Below are 6,000 nucleotides of genomic sequence, written 5' to 3'. Positions count from 1 at the left end.
TATCCATGAGTGTGTTTTCCCTGTGTGCATTTTGTGGGTAAAGTCCGATGAGGTGATGTCACACTCCATTATTTCAAGGGAACTCAAATGGATGTGCATGTGTGTGCGTGTGTGTGTGTGTGTGTGTGTGTGTGTGTGTGTGTGTGTGTGTGTGTGTGTGTGTACATGTGTGCGAGTGGTCTCTTTGGAAAGCCTGTCAGGATAGACTTGAGGTCAGTGCTAACGGAGCGTGGGAGCAGAGACTCAGCACTGTTTAGATGACTGACATGAAGGAAGGAGAGGTGGGATAGAGGGAGTAAGTTTAGGCAGCAATGGTCAATTCAGGTGTGTGCTTCACATTTGAGATGCACATGCTGCTATTTGCTTTTATTAACCATATGATGTTTAATAGTCACATTTTTCATGTGAAATAACCAGAAATATTTCTTTGTAAACCTCTCTATAAGTTACCATTTTGTCATGATCTTTTCAGACTTGTACCGCTGAGCCAGAATGAACCCTCAGAGTAATTTACTATATACAGTGAAACTGAGACTTACCATAAACAGATGAACTGGAAATAAAATCACAGTGTTTAATTTAAAAAGAGGACTTCCCTTCACTGTTTACACACAGCCTCTATGTTTCTGGTAAATAAACAAAGCACCACATGGCTTTAATTTATTCTTTGCAAACTGCTGGCTGCGGCAAATGCACCAAAATGCGTCATTCCTTTTAGAGGCATAATCAGACATAATCAGACAAAAAAAGATGGGGTCAGATACTGGGATAGGATAGGTTAGGATAGGATAGGTTAGGATAGGATAGGATAGGATAGGATAGGATAGGATAGGATAGGATAGGATAGGATAGGATAGGATAGGATAGGATAGGATAGGCCAAGCTAGTGGAAATGATTAGGTAGGGTAGAATAGGGTCAGATAGGATGACACTGGGTCAGATCAGAAAAGATTTGATCGGATAGGCAACATCAAATCAGACTGAATGGGATTTGATAGATAGATAGATAGGTAGATAGATAGATAGATAGATAGATAGATAGATAGATAGATAGATAGATAGATAGATAGATAGATAGATAGATAGATAGATAGATAGATAGATAGATAAACATAGATAGATAGATAGATAGATAGATAGATAGATAGATAGATAGATAGATAGATAGATAGATAGATAGATAGATAGATATAATAAATAGCAATAAGATCAAATATGATAGGTCTAAAATTACCTTGACCACAATGGTCAACTAGTTTTGTTTTTTTGTTTTTAAGTAGCCAACAGAAAATGTTTTTATTGAGCAGCAGTAAGCACTAAGATCAGACACCACAATAACAAAGGCTAACTGCAAAGGACAGGATCAGGACAGCATGTGGTTGGATTTATTCTGATAGGATAAAGATGCATTACTACAGAATGAGACCAGAAAAGAAGGATGCCATGGAAAAACACAGCAGGTGTGTTAGCTTTAAAGAAGGTTCATCCATGTATATGCGACATTTAAATGCATCTGTACTTGTGTAGCGGTAGACAGACTAGAAATGAGTCATTCTCACCACCTGGTTCAGTATGATAAATTCCCAAATTCTTTCAAGCAAACCAAAACCTGTAATCACTTCTATTGAAGACACTAAAACAGATCATTAGACACAGGCATCTCTAATAATTGACTCATCCTGGATGATGTCAGTGCCTCCGCAGGGAAAACCAGCTGAAGGATGATGTCATGGGCTCAGGTCTATTGATGTCCAGGGCTCCACATTGGTGTCTGGGAGCCTGATTGGATTGGCGACGACCACAATGGATGATGTCATCCATCTCACTTGGAAATGGCCCAATTGTGCCATGGGCTCTGCCTGTGTGAATGATGAACTGTGCTAATAGCAACTCTGTTAGAGCTAATGCTTAGTGACAAGGAGAAAGCCTGGCAGAAGAAAGAAAGAAGAGAGTTACACAAAATGAGGGCCGCTTTAGCTGGAGAAGTGGCAGCCCTCGGGCTGATTTTTAGCCTGTTCATGTTGGTTTTGAATCAAATGCTCCTTTCTTTGATAGCACAAGCAGCAAGAACACTGTGCTGAAGCACCTTAAGGCAGAGTGGAAGAATATTATGATTGTGAATCACAGACAAGCCCTCACAGGCACTGGCCTGCTTTTTATGACAGCTAACACTCAGGCCAGAATAGTGTGTAAGATTGGTGCTGAGCAGAGTGTGATAGACTATGAGACAGTGTCAGAGCTGAAAACATAAATATACTCACTGTATACAGTTTGTTTGTAGAGCCGACATTTGTTATGGCAAGTGTAGAATTCACTGAGTCGCACCTACCCTTTTCTCTCAGAGTGACAGAGATGGAGACAAAGTGTTTCAGCAGAGGAAACCTATCTGTCACCCTGGTAACGGGAAGAGAAGGAGGGGTAATCCAGCAGAGACACTGCACAGGCCTGTCAATCATGACGCCTCCTGGAGCTTCTGGTTGTGAAGGCAGAGAGTGAAGTGGGGATCAGTTATGAGGGTTGGACAGGCAGGAGAAAGAAGTGTGTCATGACAGAATGTTCCTCAAAAAAGTTAGCGACATTGCAGTAAAGGTTATTACCCAGTTCATGTAGATGTACTTTGACTGCTGATAAACTCACTAAGCATAACACACGACAAGTTAAACAGCCCTCCGTTGCTTACAGGATCTCTCACCCTGTTACATTCAGACTTCTAACTGCTTCAAATTCAGTATTGAGCAGAATCCAGATTTGTTGGAGAGATAGCTTTACTGTCAATATTTTGAACTGCACTCCCACATTTAGAAGAGCTTTCAACACTTCAAACCCAAGTTCAGTCCATCAAGTTCTTTGACAGCTTTAAGCTGTCTGAAGTGAAGGGTGGGGTAAACCCTGAACAGGTTTCTCAGGGCTTCAAACCTTGTTCAACATGAAATACCAAAGAAACATTTTTCTGTGCAAAGAAATATTGTATTATGCTAATTTATACTATCACAGTTGTATGGTATCATATTAAATGGCATCATGTCATATTGTATGTAATTAGTTTGAATTGTTTTGGATCATTTTGAATCATATCCTCTATAATACAATACAGAATACAAGAAACAAATCCAAAACAAGAATTCATCCTGTACCCACAGTGCCACAACATGCGAGGAGGATGTGCTGTGCTTGTATTTGCATTGGTTTCTCACTGAGCTTAAGAGGTTCCTATGTCCCCATGTTGTTCACAAAGAAGTTACTGAAGATATCAATGGCAAAATATTATAAACAGCAATCACTTTTCTTATTTGGTGATTTGACTGAGAATCTTTTACAGTTTGTCCATCTTCAGCTGATGCCTCAGGGGTAACTGGATCAAGACTTTAAGCTGTCACCATGGTCTTGGAGTTTCACGGTGACCTTGTGTGAACCAATCAGTCCTAAATCCTTTCTCTCCATCTCAGTGTCAACATAAGACATGACATATGTCAGAAGCTGTTAGGCACAGCGATGTCAGAGCTGCTAAAATAAAACACACACATGTCCAGAAATCATTGTATGCACAGGCAAAGCAATCGAAAACATTTATGATGTTCAACAAACAAGAGTACACTTCTTCTCTCTGTATTTCTGCTAAATATTGCCACCGTCACAGATTAGGATCAGTGCTGTTTGTGCTTGTGTGTCTTTGATGAGGAGCACAGATGTCAGTGGAAGCGTCAAATAATCCTGTTCTTTCTGGAAACAGCTGAGAGACACTGCAAGCACAGTTATTTCTAAACATGGATGATATTAGCTCCAATAAACTGAAGTTTTCTGATATATTTTATTATGGTTTATGACAGGAGGAGAAATCTTGACCCAGTGTGCCACAGCGTAGAGCACATTTCCCTCTATGTGGCCATGTAATCCTCTGAGCCCTGCTGATCCCAGAACCACAGGGAGACCTGTAGAAGCCAAAGCCCAGCCAAAGAGCCCTGTTCTGGGCAGCCCAAACACAGACAGACCCTTTTACCCTGAGAGTCCTTATACAAAAACAGAGGGGATTATAGCCCTGCTTAAAAAGTCAGCGAGTGGCACATGGTTATAAGGTCAGTAATGAAATCTTCATTTTTGACTGAACAGCAGGGTTGTGGCCTGTGAGGAGGAATGAGACAGAATCTTATCATCATATTTTCCTCTGATAGTTAATGACACTTGCATCATGAATCTGTGTTGTAGAACTCAAGACAAGGATCTGGGCTGGAGTCCTGATTTGCAGAACTTGTGACTGTACTTGAAGTCGAACACCGAAGACCAAGACTTGGAGTCAGACTTGAGTGTAACAGGACAGAGGAGATGGACAGGGCTTGGACTTCTCAGTTGATAACAATATTTTTTACTATCTTCTTCTTCTTTTTTTAACTAAGCCCTCACTGATATTGTTTTCCCCTGTGTTCACATGCTGCCTTGTTCAGCAACACTGAATGATGCTTCCAAAGATTTTGCAGCGAATGCAAGCTAGGGCAGTGTGACACACTAGATGTGATAGTGAACCATGGAGAAAAAGGATCAACCTATGTCCAAGTAAGCTCTAAAGTTAGCCTGCTTGGACTGTTGATGACAGTAAAATTAGCAACTCAGGTGACTCAACCCGTGGGTCCTCGATGCTTGGTAAGGTAGATTTAACAGTAGCCACCTATCCTCCATTAAACATGCACACAATGCACACAGCTGTTACTTTCCTTTGTTTTTTATCTTCAGACAGGATGAAATGTTCTTTCTGAGCCAGGTGTAAATGAATGAATTGTGTTTTCTACAAATCAAGGTCACAGGTAATCGGTATAGAGCCATAGACACTTGTTTGGCGTGAAACACAAGCCCTCCTTACCAGGGCCGGCCCGTGTCTTAGGCAGTATAGGCAAATGCCAGGGCTACCAGCAATCATGGGGGCGCCAACGCAGCTATCTTTTTTGTATTAAAGAATTCCCAGACTTAAATTCAGTTATGTTACAAAAGAATCCTGCAAAACATGACAATCACCTAAAAAGGCCCTTTTTTCCTGCTCTCAGCTTGACCCTGAGGGGCACATGATCACAACGTCAACATTGCTCCTCCTCACCTACTTATTTGTGGACGGGATGGACAGGCAGTTTATGCTGCTTAAATGGTACTGACCGACAGTATGCTAAATAACAGGTATCATGTCAAAAAAGTCAAAGCCTTCAGGAGCTCAGGGGTGAAAGAAAAGAACAGAGGAGGAGGAGAAAAACTAAAAAGACAGAGGTATGTGTGTAATGTTATTAAGAAGTTTTATTTGAAGTTATGCCAGCTGGTTATCGGTTGGTCGTCACGTTTGACTATGTAAGTCCTAACTTCTAACAAAGTGAACGTCAGCAATTTTTACTACTTTTTAATCAGGTAAACCAACATTTTATACCTGTTTATAAAATAACCAAAATTGTATATAAATATAGAAATAAATAAATATATTTATATAAATTACATTATGATGTGATATGAAACCCTTCGTCAGAACCTCTAGAACACTGTATCCCTGCTCTTGCTCTGGGCCTTGTCATTGCATCCTCTTACTCCCCCAACACTTTCCAGATTTGCTTGTCAGAGGGAAGAGCTCAGGCTGGAAGTGTCAGACAACCCTCCCTTACTCCTAAAAACCACCACAGGGAAAAAAAAAGACTCCTCTTTTGTCACCTCTCCCCTCTTTTTAGAAGGGGCACATGAGGGGATGGCATACAGACTGGACCATTTGCACGCTGAGACAGGGAGGCGCCAGGGGGAAATGAAGACCATTGCAACCAGGGTGGCAGACTGGACTTGGATCTAGCTCCAAGAACACTTGCACTCTTCAAAAGTAGCTGTGGGCAAACAAACGGCAGAAAGCATGGTCTCTTAACTCCTATAAAGGCAAAGCCTTTGGAATCTGTGAGCAACCTATTCATGCCTTTCAATAGCAATCTCTCTTGAATACATCTCCTCTTTTTTTCTCCTTCCTCCCACTCATCCTCTGGCATCTAC

The sequence above is a fragment of the Halichoeres trimaculatus genome, unplaced genomic scaffold (genome assembly GCF_033239565.1).
Source record: "Halichoeres trimaculatus isolate MK-OKI-2021-1 unplaced genomic scaffold, fHalTri1.1 fHalTri1_scaffold_7, whole genome shotgun sequence".
NCBI classification, from domain to species: domain Eukaryota; kingdom Metazoa; phylum Chordata; class Actinopteri; order Labriformes; family Labridae; genus Halichoeres; species Halichoeres trimaculatus.
Note: the sequence above shows the minus strand (reverse complement) of the source record.